Genomic DNA, 22,517 nt, shown 5'->3' on the forward strand with positions numbered 1-22,517 from the left:
ATGTCCCTAATGACCGTGAGGTTGTGGCCAGCAATATCGTCTCTTCCAGCAAATAGCGGGATACCCTGAGGTGCTGGGTGCAATAGACTGCACGCATACGCATGAAAGCACCAGCCGGTGAGCGGGTAGAGCCTACATTAACCGCAAGGGATACCCCTCCATCAACTGCCAGGTCGTGTGTGATGCCCAGGGCATAATAATGAATGTGTGTGCTGGCTGCCCTGGGAGCTACCACGATTCCCACATCTGGCATCTGACGCAGCTGTACCAATCATTTGCCAATGGGGACTTCCCACACGGACACCTAGTGGGGGATGCAGGTTATGCACTTGAGCCGTGGCTGATGACACCCATCAGAAATGCACACACACCTGAACAGGAACGCCATAATGAGGCACACGCACAAACACGTAATATCATAGAGCGTGTGTTTGGGCTGCTCAAGTCACAGTTCCGGTGTCTGGACACGTCTGGTGGAGCTTTGCAGTACACACCAACTACATGTACCCAAATGATCATGATATGTGCTATGCTACATAATATGATCCTGCGGAAACAGCTGCAGCAGGACCAGCACAGGGCTGGGCCAAACATCCCCCCACCATTGCCAAGGCCACCACAGGCAGGGGGTGACTCGGAGGAGGAACAACCTGACCTTGTCCCAGTAGGCAGAAGAAGGCATGCCCAGTATGCCCTGGCCTTGGCAAAGAGGCAACGCATAGCACATATGCTTGGTCAGTAGGAACACTGGGACTGATACCCGCTCTGACTCACTCATACAGTAACAGGGATGCCTAACATGACACGACCTGCTTCCAAACGTACAGGGAGTGTAGTATGTGTATCCGACAGAGGTGGCCCTGCAGCACCACCTGAGGCATGAATGCCATGTGTTAAGTAATGTAATATCATGTACAATATGCACACCTGAGGACCCCAACTAACATCCATATCCACGCATATGACCCTGCGGAAACAGCTGCATGTCATACAGTGATGTACATGTGCAAAAACATGGAACAAGATAAAAAATGAGGGTGACTAGCAATAAATAGCATGGATAACCACACACCCATGTTTGTACCACAACAAGAAGCAACATGGAATAGCCATGGTCAAAAACCAATGGCTAAAACCGACTACTACCATATAGCTTGCTGCAGACCACTGTCCTAATAGCAGGAACTGCCCCAGGCCTATGTCCATAGGTTCATAGGTTCATACTAGGCTATCTGCCCTAGGGCATTAATAAGCCTAGCCCAGAGTTTTGTGGCTTCTGCCACCCCTGCAAGTTGATGGATAATATGCCCATTATTTTGCTGTGCCTCTGTCAAGCAGTGATACTGAGGTTATCCCTGGGGTATACCTGAAATCTCCCATCCATTGGTCACAATCTCACTTGAACAAAGCCAGTGAGGTGCTCAGCCTCACATGTACCAGGATGTTGTTCCACAGCATATGGACTCTCTGGGTGATGAATCTGTCCCTCCAGCACATCCTATTAATATCTGTGTTGAGGTTTAGGTCTCCTGCCCTTGTAGTTCTGATGGATGTAGAGGTCTTGAGGTGAAGCATGTTCATTAATTCTGGGTTGGACATAGCCTTGTATGTCAGGCACAGGTCACCTCTGAGCAGACAGTGAGCTACTGAATACAGCTGGAATTCCTTCAGTCGGGCAGCATAAGAAATATGTTTGAGACCCTTTCACCTCCTGTCGAGGAATATGTGGGCCCATCCAATCTGAATGGGGCATTGTATGCAATCATTGGTCTGATGAGTGATGAGTACAGGGAACAATGACCTCCCTTGATCTAGATGTGAATCACTGCATGATGAGGTGGCCAATGTAGAAGGCCTTCCAAACTACCCTGGCAATGTGAATGTCAAACAAAAGGTCACTGTCAACCTGGGTGCCCAGGTCCCTGATAACCTACGTTGTGCTTAGAGGATTGCCACCTAGATGGGAAGTAGTGGTAACCTTGTTCTTCCTGAAGGGTATGGCTATGCATTGTTTAGTGTTTAATGTAAGGCCATGGCTGTGGCACCAGTTATCCATGTCTATGAGACCCTTCTGAAGGATGTCTGTGTCAGATGGGTTTCCAACTATGCTTCCCAGTTTGCAGTCATCTTCAAACTTTGTCAGCCATAATCCTCCTGTGTTTGCTCGTACTTCTGAAAAGTAGATACTGAACAAATGTGGGCCCAGGACTGAGCCCTGTGGGACACCACTTGTGACAGCTCTGGAGTGTGAACTGGCACCAGCAACTTTGACCCTGTGTGTTCCGTCACTTAGCCAGTTTGCAACCCATGCTGTGATGTATGGGTTCACAATTAAGCTGGTGATGTTTTCAATGATACCTGAGTGGGGTATTGTGCGAAAGCCTTTGCCAGGTCAAGGTAGGCTGTGTGGACTGCCTTGCCCACGTCAATGGCCTGGGTGAGTGTTTTGAAAAAGTCAACCAAGTTTAAAAGGCATGATCTGCCCTTGACAAAGCCAAACTGGATTGGATCCAATGTCTGCAAGTCCCCTATGTCTTCATTTAGAATTCCCATTATGATCCTCTCCATACCTTAGCAGAACAGGCTTGTCAAGCTGATGGGATGGTAGTTTCTGGGGTTGGTGGAGGCACCTCCTTTGTGAAGTGGGTCCACCATTGCTGTATGCCACTCCTTGGGAACATATCCTGAGATGAGGCTAAGATTAAACAGCTGCCCTAACTGCGGGTGTAATTACTCATTGAGTTCATGGAGCACACAACTGGGGACACCATCTGGTCCCATGGATAAAGTGTTTTCTGCCTTGGATTGAGCAGTTCCCACCCCAGCAGTGGAGATGTTTGGGGGGCTACATTCCTCTGGTGTACATACCCTCCAGTTGGGGAGGGGAGAAATCTGCACTGAACCTGTCAGCCAGTATGTTGCCAATGTCTGTAGGTGCAGTGATATCAACATCATTCTGAACTAAGTCTGAGCATATCTGGGAGTTCCTCCCAGGTTTCAAACATAGGTAAAAAGGCCTCATGATTGTCGCTGGAGTCCTGAGTGGGTTTACTCTCAAAACATGCCTCAGATGATTGTATGGGGAACCCAGTGTTTTACTCACAATGAGCAGGGTGTCTTCCCCCCTACGGATTACGCTCTATCTGGTAGTAGCTCCTTCCTTGTGTTGTACAGCTTGGTTATGGCTAGGGTCCACCAGACTGGATGCTTGCCTGTGGTACAAAGAGTCTTTTTTGGGATTGCCTGATCCATGCAGTCCTGGAGGTGCTGGTAGAAGGCATTTCTAAGTGATACAGTGGCTTGGGTAATGGTGTCCGCTGGCCTGGGGGCCTTGAAAGAGACCACACCAGTCCTCAGAAATGTGAAGTCAGCATTTGAGAAGGTCTTCACTGTTTCTTTTCCCATCTGGGGTGTGGGTGGGATGTGGACTCCCACTGAGAGTAGTCCATGATCTGATCTCACCAATGATGGGTATACGTCTGGTGTTGAACAGTGTGACCCCATGTTCGTGATGATGTGTTCTAGAATGTTGCCTCCACTTGAGGGTATTGGGACCAGTTGTTCCATGGCATTTCAGTGTATGAACTCTTGGAACCTTTGTGTTAGAGTGTTGTGGCATGATTAGTGATCCCAGTCTATATGTGGATAGTTGGAATCACCCAGTAGGATGGTGTTTGGAGATACATTTATCCCCTTCAGTGTTTGCAGGATAGCTGTGTGAGGTACCTGAGTTTGAGCGGGTGGCATGTAACATGCTACAAACTGCAGAGCAGTCTTGCCTACGGTCACTGGCACCTGGATGGTCTCCGATGCATCGTGTGTTGCCACCAACCATGAGGTGAGGGTGTCCTTGATGAATATGGACACCCACCATCCTTCTTGGTGTTGTCGGGATGCTGGTGTCGGAATGCATGATATGAGGTAACACCCGATAGTGCGCGGGTGCTGTCAGAAGCTGTGAACCAGGTTTCAGGCACAGCACAGACATCAATGTGCTACATACTGAGAAGGGCATAGAGTGTGTGCAGCTTGAGGTTGAGACCTTGGGCATTGAGCAGCATTACCCTTAGTGTCTTTCCTTTACTGTGTTCTAGGGTGGTAGGTGTAGAATCTGAATCTTGCATAAAAAGGCACAATGGGGTGGCAAGAGCATCATCTGAAATCCGAAGCCCAGGGTGACAGGTGCAAGCCGTCCCTTGCAAATCACCGTGGCCTGTCCAGCATGTCATCCCAGGCAGACAGACATTGGACCCCCTTAGAATGACACCATAGTCTAAGCAAAATACTACAACTGATCATCTTGTCTCTGTTTATGTGGCATCATACTTGGTGAAGGTAGGATACTGCCGAAGGTCAGGGTCATACCTGCCTGGCCTACATAATCAGAGGGATCCTCTATGTCTCTTTCCATGTAGTCCAGGGAGGTACATCTCAGGTCGTTCACACCAGCATGGATTATGACTGGGTCAGACCTGTACTTGCAGCTTAGTGACCTGAGTGCTTGCATTATGTGGTGGATTCCAGTGCCCGATAGGCAGCTTACTGTGACCTCCTCTGTACCTGATCTGGTGAGTGGGACATCAGTGTGTCTGACTATGGAGTCACCTATGACAAGTGTGTCTGGCATTGTGTTTGGCCTTAAGGGCTGTGACTGTTTGGCACACCGACTCTGTGGTCAATGTGTTGCATGTGCTGTGCCCTGTGGAGGCAGTTGTGTGAGTGTCTGCTGTGGTGGCCACTGCCATTCTGGTAGACTTCTGATCAGAGCCTCCGAGAGTGTCTCTGTGTGTCTATGTGTATGATCTTAAGTTGTGACAGTGCCATGTGAGACTGGATTAAAGATGTGTGTGTGGTTACCTTCACCTTCTCTCTGGTCTTGCTAGTCCTATGTTGAGAGAGCTCAGCCTCCACTTTGGCTATATAGTTGCATCTCTCACATGTATGTGTGTTTTATGGCAGAAGGAGAGGGTTGTCAGTGTACATGAGGCAAGTGTAACAGTGCCTCAATATTCCCAGGTTCACCAGCTGAGCAGGAGAGGACACTAGCAACTGATCCCTAGACATGCTAGAAGGAATAGACAAAACAATGTTGGAATACAGGGAGATATCAAGCTCCCCAAGCCACATCATACTGTTTGATTGACAATAGCTACACATACACCAGTGTTTCATAGTGTCATAGTGTACTACTAGGCTATCTGCCCTAGTGCATGTATAAGCCTAGCCATAGTGATGTGGCTATTGCCACCCCTTATAGTGGTAATAAGTGTACAGAATAGATTCTGAATATTGTGCCTCTGACTTAGTAGTGACACATTATGACCCCTTACGTAATTGAATAACATGACTGTGTCTCTGTCTAGTCTGTGCCTCCGTCTCATATGCAGTTGTCCAGATGTCTCCTGAAGAGAGTCAGTGAGGGACTCTGTCAAACATGAACTGGGATACTCTGCTAGAGTGTGAGATGCCTCTGAGTTATGACTCTGTCCCTCCAGCATGTCCTATACATGTATGTGCTGAGGTTCAAATACTCAGCTCTCATGGCTCTGGTGGATTTGGATTGCTTGCAGTGGAGCATGTCCACCAAATCCTGATTGGACATGGTCTTGTATGTCAGGCATAGGTCACCTGTAAGTATGCGGTATGACACTGAACAAAGCTGGACTTCCTCTATTCTGGAAGCATATGACATGTGTTGAAGAACCCTGATCTTCATGGTAGGTACTTTTCGGGTGCAAAGGTGCAAAAGGCAGGATCTGCCCTGTACAAAGCTGAACTAGGTGGGAACAAGGGTCCGTAGGTCAGTAATGTGTCTGTGTAAGAGCTCCATGACTCCTCCCATATCTTTGCAGACAAGGCTGGTTAAGCTTGTGTGGTGGTAGTTGCCATGGTCTGTGGAGGCATCTCCTTTGTGGAGTGGGACCACTGTTGCCGTATGCCAGTGTTCAGGTACATATCCTGTAGCAAGACTAAGGTTAAATAGCAGTTGTATATATGGGTCCAGCCCCTTCTGGAGTTCACATAGCATGCAACTGGAGATACCAGCAGGTCCCATGGATGCTGTGTACTTGTCTTTGCTGAGTGTGGCTCTCACATGGACATCCAAGATGACAGTGAGGTTACATACAGCAGTGATAACTATCCTGTTTTGGGGGTGAGGGAGGGGGTAAATCGCACTGAAGCTGTCCGACGGAATGTTGCCAATATCTGTCAGGTCACTGGAATATATGTTGTTGTGTACCAACTCTGAGCATATCCGAGGGTTCACAACCAGGTGTCTGACATAACTGAAGAAAGCAGTGTGGTTACCTTCATTGTCTTTGGTGATTTATGTCCCCAAGTTGACCTTGCATGTCTTTATGAGATAATGTAGCTTTCTACTAGTGCTGATCACAGCTGTCTTCCCTTTTGGAGATGTAGCTCTGTCTTGCATTAGTAACCCTCATCTGTCATACAGTTTGTTTATGGCTGGGGTCCACCAGACAGGACACTTTCCCTTTGTGGAGAGGGTCCTGTTTTCAGTTGTGATTGTATGGTCCATGCTGTCTGACATCTAGCTAAGGGGAGGTCATTCTGGTTTTGCAGTTATCTTTCATCAGCAGTAGAAATGACCACAACAGCCCCTGTGAGGTGTACCTCATGCACACACATCCAGCACCTGTAAAGTCCACAACAGTACCTCACCAGGAGTATGACAGAGCTGGAACACATGTAATGTGTAGTCTGATTAAACAGAGTGCAGCTCCACACACTGCCATGCTGTCCACCCAGATGCAAGCTGTGCCTGATGTAGAAAGCCATGTCCAAGCTGGAATCAATGCACATGCTGCACCTTGTACAATCTGAATGGCAGGGAGCTATGCACATGAGGGACTTGAACCCCAGCACTGACATATATAGGACAGGCTGTACTGCATTATCCAAAACACAGAAGCCACCCCACACATGAGTAAACTACCAGTACAGGTTGTCCATAGAGACACTGGTTGAGTCCCCTCAACAGGAATCCTAATGAGTGGATGGGAGATGGGAGGTTTACCCTGGGTATCAATGTTATGTCACAGGTAGACAGAGGCACAGTATACTAAACAAGACATATGACATGGCAAACTACGCTTACAATGTGTTGATGGACAAACACATTCTCCAACTAGCATTAGGTCAAGATACCTCTTGAACACAGCCAGCAAGGTGCTCTGCCTCAAATGGACCAGGATTGTATTCCACAGCATAGGGAGTCTCGAGTGATAACTCCATCCCTCCAACATGTCCAACATACATCCCTGCTAAGGTGTAAGTCACCTGCACTAGTGGTTCAGGTGGATCTTCTGAGTCTGAGGTGGAGCATGTCCATTAATCTCTGTTTGGACATGGCCTCGCATGTCAGGCACATGTCACCTCTAAGCAGACGGTATGTGAGTGAATAGAGTGTGAGTGTCTTCAATCCAGCAGCATATGACAGATGTTGGGGTTCCTTGATCCTTTAGGTGGGGGACAGTCAGGGTGTCTCCAATTGCTGCAGATGTTGGGTGAGATACAGCCAGAATAGGGCATTCGACTCGATCACCGGTCTGATAAGTGAAGAGTACAGGGGAACAATGACCCACTAGATCTGGATGTGAATCCCATCCTGATCAGGTGGGCAATGTAGAAGGTCTTCCTAGCCACTTTAGCAATGTGAGTCTCAGAAGAATGGCGACTGTCAACCTGGGTCCCAGGTCCATGATAACCTCCTCTGTGCCTAGAGGATTGCCACCTATATGGTAGCTTGGGGTCACCTTGCTTTTCCTGAAGGGTATGTCTACACATGTTGTGCACTTTGACTTCAGGCCATGGCCCTGGCACCAGCTATCAGTTACTGTGAGTCCCTTCTGAAGGATATCTGTGTGTGATGCACTGTCCACTATGGTGCCCAGTGTGCAGTCATCTGCTAACATTGTCATCCAAAGTCCTCCCATGTTGGCCTGTACTTCTGGGAAGTACATGACAAACAATGGGGCCAAGGACTGAGCCCTGTGTGACACCACCTGTGACCAGCCTGGAGTCTAACATAGTGCCAGCAACTCTAACCCTGTGGGTCCCGTCCTTAAGCCAGTTTGCAACCCATCTTGTGACATATGGGTTTACATTTCAGTTGTTAGGGTTTTCCACAATACCTGAGTAGGGTATTGTGTTGAAAGTGTTTGCAAGGCCAAGGTAGGCTGTATGGACTGCCTTTCCCCAACAATGGCCTAAGTGACCAATTTGAAGATGTCAACCCAGTACAAAAGGCATGATCTGCCCCTGACCAAGCCAAAATGGGATGGGTACAATGTCTGCATGTCCCCTATATCTTTGTTTATGAGCTCAATTATGATCCTCTTCATAGATTTGCAGACTACACTTGTTAAGCTTATGGGGCAGCAATTAACAGGGTCTGTAGAGGCACTGCCTTTGTGCAGATGTGCACAACTGGACCCTAACCAGGCTGTTGTGCACACTATGGAAATGTAAAGCAGTGATAGGACTAAAGCCCAGGATACTGACCACCACAGTGAAAGTACTGAAACACTACACTAGACAGTGCTACAGTGTTAGGTCAGTATGAACGGATGTTGACAATTGTGTGCAAAGTATCCCATGCAAAACCTGCAGGCACAGTATACTCCCTGTTTTGTTCACACAAAAGCATTCGGACAGTAACTACACAACATGGCACAGAACACACAACCATAAACTGGAGGTATTTGTTGAAGGTCACACTCATCCACAAATGTGATGGGCTGCAGAGTTCAACATATGTAAAGCCCACACTGGGCATGCTCACACACTTAGATAAATGAGACATCTTTCACACAACATGCCATGGGAAGGCTGAACTGTGCATGCTCACACACTTGGTCCAAATGTTACCCCTAGCAAATGTGAAAACACACCAGAGGATGCTCATCCCCCTTTCTAGACACTGATCATGTAAGCACCCTATAAGTATATTGGAGAAAAGGATTCTCTCAGTAATCTGACTAGCGCGCCGTGCTAATGCGTCCGTCTGTAGTGTCATAACATAGTTAAGTAGGGGTTTGAATCCAGCAGGTGGCAAGTGTGGGTGAAGGGGGGTAAGTGTGTATGAAAGAAACATCCCTTTTGGCAACTGGGAAAACACACCACAGGATGATCATTCCACTTTCTAAACTCTGATGATGTCAGCACCCTATAAGTATATCAGGGGAAAGGAAATCCCCCAGTAATGCGAATAGCGCGCTGTGCTAATGCGTCCATTTCTAGTGTCATAACATAGTTAGGTAGGGGTTTGAATCCAGCAGGTGGCAAGTGTGTGTGAAGGGGGGTACGTGTGTGTGTAAGTGTGTATGAAAGAAACATCCCTTTTGGCAACTGGGAAAACACACCACAGGATGATCATTCCACTTTCTAAACTCTGATGATGTCAGCACCCTATAAGTATATCAGGGGAAAGGGAATCCCCCACTAATGCGAATAGCGCGCTGTGCTAATGCGTCCGTCTCTAGTGTCATAACATAGTTAGGTAGGGGTTTGAATCCAGCTGGTGGCAAGTGTGTGTGAAGGGGTTAAGTAAGTGTGTATGAAAGAAACATCCCTTTTGGCAACTGGGAAAACACACCACAGGATGATCATTCCACTTTCTAAACTCTGATGATGTCAGCACCCTATAAGTATATCAGGGGAAAGGAAATTCCCCCAGTAATGCGAATAGCGCGCTTTGCTAATGCGTCCGTCTCTAGTGTCATAACATAGTTAGGTAGGGGTTTGAATCCAGCAGGTGGCAAGTGTGTGTGAAGGGGGGTAAGTGTATATGAAAAAAACATCCCTTCTGGCAACTGGGAAAACACACCACAGGATGATCATTCCACTTTCTAAACTCTGATGATGTCAGCACCCTATAAGTATATCAGGGGAAAGGAAATCCCCCAGTAATGTGAATAGTGCGCTGCGCTAATGCGTCCGTCTCTAGTGTCATAACATAGTTAGGTAGGGGTTTGAATCCAGCAGGTGGCAAGTGTGTGTGAAGGGGGTAAGTGTGTGTGTAAGTGTGTATGAAAGAAACATCCCTTTTGGCAACTGGGAAAACACACCACAGGATGATCATTCCACTTTCTAAACTCTGATGATGTCAGCACCCTATAAGTATATCAGGGGAAAGAAAATCCCCCAGTAATGCGAATAGCGCGCTGTGCTAATGCGTGCGTCTCTAGTGTCTTAACATAGTTAGGTAGGGGTTTGAATCCAGCAGGTGGCAAGTGTGTGTAAAGGGGGGTAAGTGTGTATGATTGATATATCCCTTTTGGCAACTGGGAAAACACACTACAGGATGCACATACCCCTTTCTAAACGATATCACAATTATGTATGGCTTTTGATTACAGACATGCCATGTGTGTTGTGCACACACAGAATGCCCATGTGTGTGGGTTGTCCCTCACAATAATGCATGACATTGATTACACCGGTTATGGCAATGAACACATGATGTATGTGTGTGCCAAATACACATATGTACCTGTGACTTTCAATAGTTACCATGTGTGATGCCTGCCACATGTGAATACATGGTATTTGCACAGGGTAACATTATGACTGTGGTCTTCTGTGCAGATGCTGCATGTGGGATGTGTATATACAGTGTGAGATGTAGATGCTATCAGCCTAGTAGTGAGGGATGCACACCTGGTCTGGGGCATAAAGTCTACATGTTGTTGATGTACAGGAGCTGCATGTTCTCACCTGTTGTGGGAGTGGTAAGACAGTATTCCATAGCAATGCAGTGACTGCATGCTAAGAACCATTCAGCTAGGGTGTTGTAGCTACACTTATTTATTAGCATTCAGTAATTTGTCAGAATCCCTGGTGAGGGTCTGATGCCAACCAAGGTCAGGGGTCTACCAGCCTGTGTCACTTGCTCAGTGATCCCTTCCATGTTCCCTATCATGTATCCCAGTGAGCGACATCCCACATCAGCTGTGGTGGCATGGACAATGACTGAGTCATATGTGTCCATGCATCTGACTGACTTGTATGTTGTTGTTACAGTTTGGCCATGTGTTTCCATCTCATACATGTGATGTACATCAATGGGTAGGGGATAGGGTTGACTGTGTACATGTGGCAGCTGTGACATTACTACATGACACACATATTCCACAACTGTACCATAGAGGTGACTGCCAACTGACCTTTGCACATGCTACCGGAGTATTGAGATTACATTGGTGATTGACAGCACATAGGGCCAATGGTGAAAAAGAGACATAGGTCCATAGGTTCGTACAGGGATATCTGCCCAGGGCATGTATCCACCTAGCCAGAATGTGTGTGCCTTTCACCATGCATTGTGAATCTGTCTTGCTATGCCCTTTTCCAAGGTTAGTATACTGTGCGTCTTTCTCACAGTGACACATAAGTGATACCCAGGGTTACCCTACAATGTCACATCCAGTCATTAATATCGGTCTTGAAGATAGTCACTGAGTCAGTCTGCCTAACCTCTATTGGGATAATAATCAGGAATGAAGGGAGCCTCTGAGTTGTGAATGTGCCCCTCCACCATGTCCTATGTATATCACTCCTGAGGTTCAAGTATTTCCAGCGTGTATCCTGGTGGGATCTGGATATTCTGAGATGCAGCATGGCCATTAAGTGAGGGTATGACCTGGCCTTCTATGTCAGGCACAGATTGCCTATGAAGAGGCAGTATGTCACTGAGTAGAGCTGCTGCTACTTTAACCAGTCAGTATGTGGCATCTGTTTGAGCACTTTGATCCCCTTGTCGAGGTACATATGTGGTAGCTCCAGTTGCTGCAGGTGTCTGGTAAGGTGCATGCCGACAGGTTCATCATAGTCAATTATGGGCATGATGAGGGATGAGTAAAGGGGCACAATGTCCTCCCCTGGCCTACATGTGGATCCCATGATGATGTGGCCCATATAACATGCTTACCTAACCACTTTGTCCATGTTGTTGTCAAATGGTAGAATGCTATCAACCTCGCGTACCCCAAGGTCCATAATTCCTTGGTCTGCACTTACTGGATTAACACATATGTGGTACGTTGTGGTCACTTAGTGTTTGACAAAGGGATGACTATACTCTTTCTGTCATTCACGTTGAGGCCATGGCTGTGGCACAAGTCATGTGTTTGCAAGAGTCCCTTTGGAGGATGCGTGTGTTAGCTGGTGAGTTGATTATGGTGTTCGGTCTGCAGTCACCTGCGACTTGCTGAGCCACAGTACTTCCATGTTGGCCTGTACCTATGACAAATATATAATGAACATGACAGCTCCTAGGGCTGTGCCTTGTGGGACACCACTTGTACCAGGCTGGAGGCTGACATGGCTCCAGCAATTCTACCATGTGTGTTCTGCCCTTGAGCCACTGTGCAATACCCATAGTGACATAGGGGTTAATATGTACACTGGTGAGCTTCCTAGAATGCACAAGTGGGGTATTGTATCCAAGGCTTATGCAAGGTCCAGGTAGGCTGTGTGGACCTCCTACCCCTTGACAGTGGCCTTGGTGACTGTTTCCAAGAAATCAAACAGGTTTGATAGGCAGGATTTGCCATTGACAAAGCCAAACTGTGTATGGTGACATGTCTGTAGGTCCACAATATCTAGATATGTGAGGTTCATGATGATCCTTGCCATAGCTTTGCAGACAAAGCTAGTCAGACATATGGGGCGAGTGGTGTCCAGGATCCGTGACGGCACCACCTGAATGTTGAGGGACCACTGTTGCTGTATGCCACTCTCTGGCCACATATCGTGTATTAAGGCTGGGATTGAACAGTGGTGTTATGTCTGGGTGTAGCTCTTCTTGTGGTTCATGTAGGACACAGCCTGGGACACTGTCTGGTCCCATTGATGCAGTGTTTATTGCTTTGGGAAGGGCATCTCTTACCTGAGCATCTGTGATGTCAGGGGGGGAAGCACTGTGCTGCGAGACATATTTGCCCTTTTGGTGTGGTGGGGAGAGAAGGCAGCATTGAACCTGTCCACTAGGATGATGGCAATGTCTGTGTGTTTTATATTTTGTGTGACATATTGGATTACCTCTGAGCATATCTGGGTAGTACCACCCAGGTTACTAACATAACTACAGGCAGCCTTGTGATTATCCTCAGTGGCTTGTGGAATCCTCTCTCAAAGATGGCCTTAGACAATCATATGGGTGCCTGTAGTTGTCTTCCAATACTCATCGGTGGTGCCTTCACATTTTGGGAGGTTGTTGTATCATGTAGTGGCGTCATCCTTCTATTGTATAGTGTGTTTATGGCTGGTGTCCGGCCCAGGACATCTGCCTTTGGAGAATTGGGTCATGCTTTCATATGTGGCTTCATGATCCATGCATTCCTGAATGTGTCCACAGAATGCCTCTATACAGGTATCTGCAGTCTGGTCCATATTTTCAACAGGCCTTGGGCCTTTGAAGGTTTCCACATCATTTATGAGGGGTGTGCACTTGCTTGACATGAGCTGTTGACAGACGTGCCGCCCTCCAGACAGAGCAAGGTGAGGGTCACAGTCAGCTACCTGTTGGGTGATAGAATGTGCCACATAACACAGGCACACAGGTCACTCCACAGCAAGTACAGCTATGAGGCAGACATTGTCCATGCTGGTGCAAACCTCCCTGGACCACATGGAAAGAGACACAGAGGAGCTCTTACAGCACTCTCTCAAACTCAGGACTCCCACACAGCCTTCATGCTGACACAGGAGAGTTTAGATTACTCTGCAAACACCATCATACTGGGTGATGCCAGCTACCCAAACATAGACTGTGAACATTACACAAGCCACAATACCCAAGCTCTAAGGTTCCCATTGATCCGACATTCTTTGGCTATGGAACAGGTAACCAACCTTCCCACAAGAGGGGCAGATATACTAGAGCTGATCTTTACAAACATGAGTACAAACTGCTCACCACTGGGAGTATATCCCTCATTGTTGCAATCAAACCATATACTAATCACACTGGAGTTCTGGATCCCCCACATATGCAAACCTCCAACACATCGATGTGTGTGTGTGGAAAATGTCCCTATTAGCAACTGTGACAGTATCGTACAGGATGCAGATCCCCCTTTTGAAACACTGATGATGTCAGGACTGTATAACTATATTACCTGTAGTAAAGTCCTCCAGTAATTTGCATAGCGCGCTCTGCTAATGCGTCTTTCTTCAGTGTCATAACGTAGTTAGGTAGGGGTTTGAATCCTGCAAAGGGAATGTATGTGTGTTAGTATGAGTGTGGTTTATGTGTGTGCACTATGCTGGGAGGGTTAACTGCCTTTTGCCAACTGGGAGAACACACTACAGGGTGCACATCCCTCCTCCTACACACAGATGATGTCAGCACCCTCTAAGTACAGCATTAGTAAAGATTTCTCCAGCTACTGCAAATAGCACACTCTGCTAATGTGTTTGTTTCTACTGTCATTGCACAGTTAGGTATGGGTTTGAATCTTGCAAATGGAAAATATGTGTTTTACTGTTGGTGGGGTTAGTGTGTGTGCACAATGATGGGGTGGGATGTGGCTTTTGCCACATGGGGCTATGCACTGCAGGGTGGTCATTACCCTTAACAAGCAGTGATGTTGATAGCACCCTATACAAACAAAACTACAAAACAGAAGGTGGTGGTACTGATAACACATGTAAGGTAACACTTCTTCAAGTAATGTCCACAAAACGGAGTAGGATAATCAAACAATTCTTTTATTCTATACAGACAACATGACAACAGACAACTAACTGCCAGTACTCAGTATAGTGTTACATGCTACTGTAACACGCACATGTACCCGAATATACCTAGATAGTGTTCTGAAGCCTGAATGTGGCAAGTGTGTGGATGTGGGATGTGTCTGTGTGTGCATTTCCGTATGGGAAACATGTTTGATGTGGCAATCAGGGTACTACAGTACCTGATGCACATTACATCTTTCAACTGATGAGGTTGCCTGCACCCTGTGAGTACAGGTAGAGAAGGGGATGCCAGTAGTAAACAACATAGTGCACTTCTGAAATGTGTACCTGTCATGTATCAACAGCTACTCATGTAGGGTGATAAATAATGGGAATGGCAGGTGAGCGTGTGCATGTGTGTGGGTAGCAGGGTGTGTATAAATGCATGTGTGACAGAACAGATACATGTAGCTGAATCTACATAACAGCACAAGATGCGCATTGCCATAGTCAATGTTAGCATGTGATGGTGTGCAGCTGGTACACTTTGTTAAGTAGTATGGGTGCAGATAACAATTGAGGACATTCATACAGTTACTGCAGCAGGACTGCTGGGATATACACACAATTATACTGCAACAGTCAACAGTTACCAACATGTTACTACTTATACACATCTATGTAGTCACCCTGTGCATCAGCAACGTGTTTACCTTTACCTGCACCGATGTTGTAGTATGCAGGAGGTGGCACAGTGTCATCATATGCACAGGGTGTGGGTTAGGTATGCCCAAGCCGGCCACTGGTAACACCAATTGACATGTGTGTGTATGTGTGTTTGTGAGGGGCAGCAGTACAGGGTGGACCGTTGTTGGTGCAGTGTGTGTGTGTATGTGTTTGCCCTAGGTGTTAGGTTTCTGCATGTGTGTAAGCACGCACACAGTCCCACATAATGGCTGCCATGTACAGGGTTTTGTGGACAGCCACAGACTGCACCTGTCAGGTCATCCAGATCAGTGTCTGTGGGCACGGACACGGTACCTGTGCCTGGCAGGGGTGCTACGGGCGTATCCGTACTAACCCAGACTGGGTACTGTCATCGGAAGCAGGGGTGTGTTGACTGGACACAGTTCCCTGTTGGGACTGTCCAGAGCCACGTGCACATGGTCTCCTGGGGTGTCTGGATGACAGCACAGACCCAGCATTGCTGGGGCTGGTGCTGGCACTTGAGGCGCGCGAGTGGGCCTGTTGTCGTCCGCGGCCACTGCCAGCTGGTGCTCTTGCTGGCATACGGCCACGTCGACGTCGCAAACGCACACCATCGCCCTGGCCCATGGACATCTGGTTGTGGAGCAGCTGTTCTATGCCCCCACAATGTCTGTCAACGACATCTGTGAAGTTACGGATAGCATTTGCAACATCACACATGCCGTCTGTCATGGCTATGCGACATGCTCTCAGCTCCCTCAGACCCTGTCTGGTGTACCTTTCCATACGTGCCTGTGCCTGCATGACAGTTCTAAACATAGTGGAGGTTGACATACCTCCTTGGGCACGTCGGCCAGAGGCAGTACGGCCACGGATGCCCCCACGAGAACCCATGGGCGACTGTCTGCGTGGTACCATTGGAGGCCCCTGCTCATGGCTGCCTTGTGGGGATGCATGTACCACAGGTACCACATTACCCTGATCTATGCCCACTGCTGACTGTCCATCACCTAGGGACAATGGTGACAAAGGATGTAACGGCAGGATGACTGTGCGCATTGACGGGTTGAAAGCTGTGTACTGTCAATTGGCTGACCAATGGCGGACCCAGACACACCTTCCTGCACCATTACAGACATTTCATCATCATCAGTACCTGGGGCACAAGATTCAGGTTCCCTGCTGCAGGTCACCAGAGCAGCACCAGAACCTACGGGAGGAAAACATGGAACACAGATTACAGTCTCAATACATATTTGAAAGAGATGCACTTCAATACTAATGCACACATTCAGAAATGGACACATGCACTCATGGACACTAACACACATGCACACTTGGGCACAGGCACACTTGCACACATGCACACCCCACAGTAAACACACACATCAGTACCGTGTTACACTACTCAATTTACTACCTGTCAATTACAGTTATTGTGAACACAGTCACCAGCATGTCTACTACAGAGTTACACTACTCTTCCTAGTTTTATAAATTGTTTTACAGATAATGTTAAAAGACTCACCAGCATGTATGGCCTGCCTCATTGCTAGATGGGAGGGACCTGGAAGTGTGAAGAGAGTAATGTCAGTGGGCACATGTGTGCCATTCGTTTTGCACATGATACAGTACAGTAGTACACTAGTTCCCTTATACACATCAGCTGCACATCATGTCTGTATATATATCATGATGACAGATACATACCACATGCACACCTTATGCGTGCATGAAGTAACAGCGTACAGAACAGTCATATGTACATACCAGGAGTTAACTCTAATCTCACCCTTACCTCTCTTCAAACGTCAACTCAAACTGTACTTCCAAAACCACTGGCTTTGTTCTTCTTGGAGTCCAGGCTAACTTCCCTCTCCCTACCCTCTCTTCACCTTTAACCCCTCATTGTGCATAGAAACTAGCTTCTACCCTGTTTCTTTCACCTTGATGTCCTTCTATGCTCTGACCTACTTCTCCCATCCCTCCCACCTCCTCTTGACTGTCTTCCTTCTTTTCCTCACTTCCCTTCTTGACTCCTGCCTCTTCCATATCATTGTATCTGTCATACTCCTTCTACTTCTCTACCCTTCTGAGCCCTAACTATTATGTATATGGCTTTTGCCTTATTGCATAACCATTATGCTTTAGGTAGGATTGCTTTGAAACCAACGGTACATTGTGTATGACTCTAAACTGTTTGACTTCCTTACATGTATGTTGATTTAATTAACAGGCTGGTGTACAATTCTATTATGTTGGCTGTCTGTATTAACAACTTGTCTGTCTGCCTTTATTGCGTTATGTGTGGAGCTTTTCTCCATAGGCCTCTACTGAAAATGAACTTATATCCAGCTAGACTATCTGGGTCAACAAATGTAAAAGTAATAACAATAAATGAATATGGCATCTTACCTGCACGCTCGCTGTCTTGCTGCTGTGTGGATCCAAATTCCATCAGGATGCATGATTGTTGCTGTTGTTCTGGGGCTGGATCCACAACACTTAGCAGTATCCCCTCCTGTCTGGTGAGGGGGGATGTGTGGCCACCCCCCCACCTGTGGCAACCTGTTGCCTGCGGATATCTACAGCACGCTGGCGGACATTTCTTATCAAATCACTGCAGTGATGTCTCACCTGCTCATATGTCCTATCATGCATGCCAACATCATTTATCCTGCTAACGAGGTTTTGCCACAGTGCAGACCTCTCCTGCTGATTCTGGGTGGTGCGTGAGAACAGGATGGCATAGTCACGCACCAGGCTCTGGTGGATCACGTCATCCTCTGCAGCAGAGTAGGCAGGATTCCTTTTGGTGCCATGTCTATCTGGAAAGGTACACAAACAGGTTATCAGCATAGTATCTCAACAATACATGGTACACATTCTATACAGGGAGTGTTAACTTCTACTTATTACTGCTTGGTTAAAATCTGATTACAGTGTAGCTATCATTCTATGTCATTTGTACTAAGTACTTGGCCTTCAGACCGGTTGTTTTACATTAGGGAGGTTGGTGGCAAGCACTGTGGTGGCAGGACACATATCTTTCATCCATTGAAGTTGGGAACTGCTGATTGTGGGCCCAGTGTACAAGTGTATTACTTCTGGTATGGGCAGTTGGCCTTCAGGCCAGTTATTTAACATTAACGAGGTTTGTGGTCTGCACTCGTGTGTGACAATAGGCTGTACTCTGCCATTCATAGCTGGGGACATCTGGTTTCAGGTTTATAGTGCCTGCATATCTGAGCTGTATCTTACTGACATTGCTACACCTTGTTTGTTGTAGCAAACACTACATCCAGGCCTCCTGGATCTACCTTTGTTTATATGCTTGTTATCTGTTAGCTTGTTATTTCACTGGTATGCTACTTCCACATAGTACACATCTTCTCAACACATCTGTGACTCACTACTGATATCTGCATTGCTTACTGTACGTACTTCCATGTTACACATGACAGCAAGTGACTGCTTGTCATTGTTGCATTTACTTAATTGTGACACATTGCACTTAGGTTACCTGGCATTTGCTCACTGACACTTTTATATCAGTCAGCAGTTGTAGGTAATGTCAGTACACCCTCACTCCCCACTGGACCTTGTTTTCAATCATTAGTGATTACAGAGTTCACAATAGTATTCTAGCATGTCCAGAGGTCAGTTGTCAGTTCCCTCCCCAGTCCAGCTGGTGAGTGTGGTACTCCAGAGACAATGTTAGAACAGATGCATGTACACAGACAACCCCTCCTCCTAACAACAAATTCAAACTCATGTGAGTGATGCAACCATATACCAGACTGGAGGCTAGGCTCTGTCTACTCAATACCGCCATAACCAGTCAGGTGGCAAAGGGGATCACTCACTACACTTCCAGTCTCACGTAGACCTACCACAACAGCGGACCTAACACATCATCACACATGATCATACTTGTAGGCTCAGACCACAGCTCTGCCTATGCAGCAGAGACCTCCTAAGCAGACATCCAGGCAACCACTACCACATAAAAGAACATGTGCAACACATATCACACAAAGCCAATGTGCTGAACACTCACAGCCATTAACAGTTAACAACACACCTCATACACCTGTACTAGGTGCCTCTATCATCAGGCACACTCACATCACGTTCACCAGGCTTAACGAGGTGAGGGTCACGGTGTGCAGCCTGTCAGGCACTATGACCTGCCACATAACACAAACACTCAGGTAACCCCAAGGCAGGTACAGGTATGACTCAGTCAATGTCCATGCTGCTGTGAATGGCCTGACACATTCCTCCCTGGACTACATGACATGAGACATTACAGAGCTCTCTGAGCACGTAGCCTGAGACAGTTTGACCCTGACCTTGAGTAGCATCCTACCCTCACCTAGAACGATGCCACAATATCAAGGCACGATGATCCCTTCCAACAATTGACTGACATACTGGTGTCATTCACAGGTGTGCCAATGCCTGCCATCTTGGGGTGGTATGCTTTGCTAGGGACAGCTTGCACCTGTCACCACAGTCCTATTGACATTTGGCGGAGCCTCCTGCTACACCCATAGTGCCTGTAATAGGCAAGGCTCATAAGGCAAACCCACATCCATTTGTATCACAAAGGATGAGGAAGTAAGAGTGATGCTACTCAACACTGGACGTCTAGACCCAAGGATGCACGCACTCAAAACCCTACCTAGCATTCTGGACATCGATATCTGTGCAGTAACATGAACCTGTTTCAGGTTTCACAGGAGCACACCAGTACTACCACGTTATAGCTGTTACCATTCTTGTTGGCCCCTCTCGGTTAGGAATATGCCCCTCCAGCATGTCCATGTATGTTCTATTCAGTCGCTTACCGCTTGCTCAGAGGTGACCTTTGCCTAACATACAAGGCCATGTCAAACCCAGATTTGATGAATATGCTTCACCTCAAAAAATCTAGATCCATCAGAGCCACAAGGGCGGGAGACTTAAACCTCGACACGGCTATTAATAGGACATGCTGGAGGGATAGATTCATCACCCAAAGACTCCCTATGCTGTGGAACAAAATCCCGGTATATGTGAGGCAGAGCACCTCGCTGGCCTTGTTCAAGAGAAATCTTGACCAATGGATGGGAGATCGCAGATATACCCCAGGGATTACCTCAGTGTCACTGCTCGACAGAGGCACAGCAAAATAATGGGTATAGTTCCCCATACTAAAGGGGTGGCGTAAGCCACAAAACGATGGGCTAGGCTTGTAAATGCCCTCGGGCAGATAGCCTAGTATGAACCTATGAACATGTGTGTACTGCTATAGTACTTCTGCCATATGTTGCATGTGTGTGTGTTGTGGGGGATGCACAGGTAATGGCCAGATACTTCTGCACAGGTGACATGTCTGACACATTCTGGGTGTTCATCCATACATACTGGATGTGTGCTGCCATCCAACCCTGTGATGTGGACACACATTACTCAGCCTGGATATACATATCCGAAGAACACCACAAGCACAGTACACTACCTTGCTATGTATGCATGTAATTACACAGTTATTCAGTAGTTATGACAGTGATGCTATCCATGCAGCCCACTGGGCCAGTGGAAGCCACAACACACACCGCCAGCACCTTTGCATATGCTTACCACAGACATCCCTCATACTGCATGTACTGTGCACACAGATATCTAACCCAGAACAACTGCACACCACTTATTAATCCTGTCCAGTGGACTACAGATACAGGCATATTGTATAACAATAGTAGGAGGCTACTGCAGCACAGGGCAGATTCACATGACGGAAGGCATCTGTTGTCTGCAGTGTTAAGATGCTTCACATTCACCAAATGCACAGATATTGGCAACATTGTTGCAGACAGTTTAGGTGCAGGTACCCCCCCCATTGTCCTACACGTGTTATTAGTTATCCCAGATGACTGTAACCTCCATATCCTCTCACATGTCCAGGTGAGAGCCACCCTCATCATTGCAGAACACATATCATCACTGTTACGAAATGGTATCCCTGGATGTGTGCTACATTCACCCCTGGAGGACATAGCACCACATGACAGACTGATATTAATCCCTGGCCATACTACAGGATATGTACCTGAACAGTGCCATACATACACAGTGGTCCCACACCAATGAGGAGGAACCTCTACTGACCCTGGGAACTACTGCATCATATGCACAACTGGCCTTGTGTTCTAAGCTATGGAAGTGTTAGTTATGGCCCACATGTACAACAATATTACATATGTTTATATTTCATGACTATGTACACACAACCTATCTCATGGACATACCTATAGATAGTGAACTATGATACATTTGGAGGTGTCACAGTATACACAGGATTAACCTGCTACTTTGCATTACCTGTGTTTGTGGCAGCTGTTGCTGTGCCAGTGGTGCTGCTTGCTGCTTGCTCCTTGCTGCTGCTTTTGCTGCTGGCAGTCCTAATATTTGTTTGGTTGTTTTCTCTGTCTCTCTCTCTCTTTCTCCGTAGTGTTTGTGCAATGAATGTATTGCGTGAGTGTAGTGTGGGTACTCAATGCTTTTGTAGGTATCTGCATAGGTCCATGTGATGGCCTCTGCACCAATTGTAAGGCAGCATTTGCTAATTGCATGCAGCTGGGTGTGTACTGATTGCTTGTCTCACTGTGATTTCAGGACACTGCTATAAAAGGGTATGTGAGATAGGCATTGCCCTTTCAGATTGTAGGGCGTGGACCATGCTGGTATGCTGTTGACAGTGTTTTGTGAGTGTGAAGGTTAGTACATCTCCCATGCTTCATGCTGTGTTGTAGATTCAGGTTGCTGCATTTATCTTGCCTGTTCCCTGTAGTGAGTGTGTATGCATGCTGACACCTACAACTATATGTCATATGTATTGCTATATAAATATATATATATATCTGTGTACATATACATACTTTCATATATGTACATTAGCTGACATTATTGGGTACAAGCTAACAATTAGCAGGGCTGTTTCTGTTAACACTACACTAGTATGGGAATCCAGTAATTGGGACTATAAAAGTCTGCATGACATGCTTTGGGTAGTAGACATACTATATTGCCTTTATCTTCATTCCTACTATTACATG

The sequence above is a fragment of the Protopterus annectens genome, chromosome 3.part1 (assembly GCF_019279795.1).
Source record: "Protopterus annectens isolate FY-2018-M chromosome 3.part1, PAN1.0, whole genome shotgun sequence".
In the NCBI taxonomy this organism is placed as follows: domain Eukaryota; kingdom Metazoa; phylum Chordata; order Ceratodontiformes; family Protopteridae; genus Protopterus; species Protopterus annectens.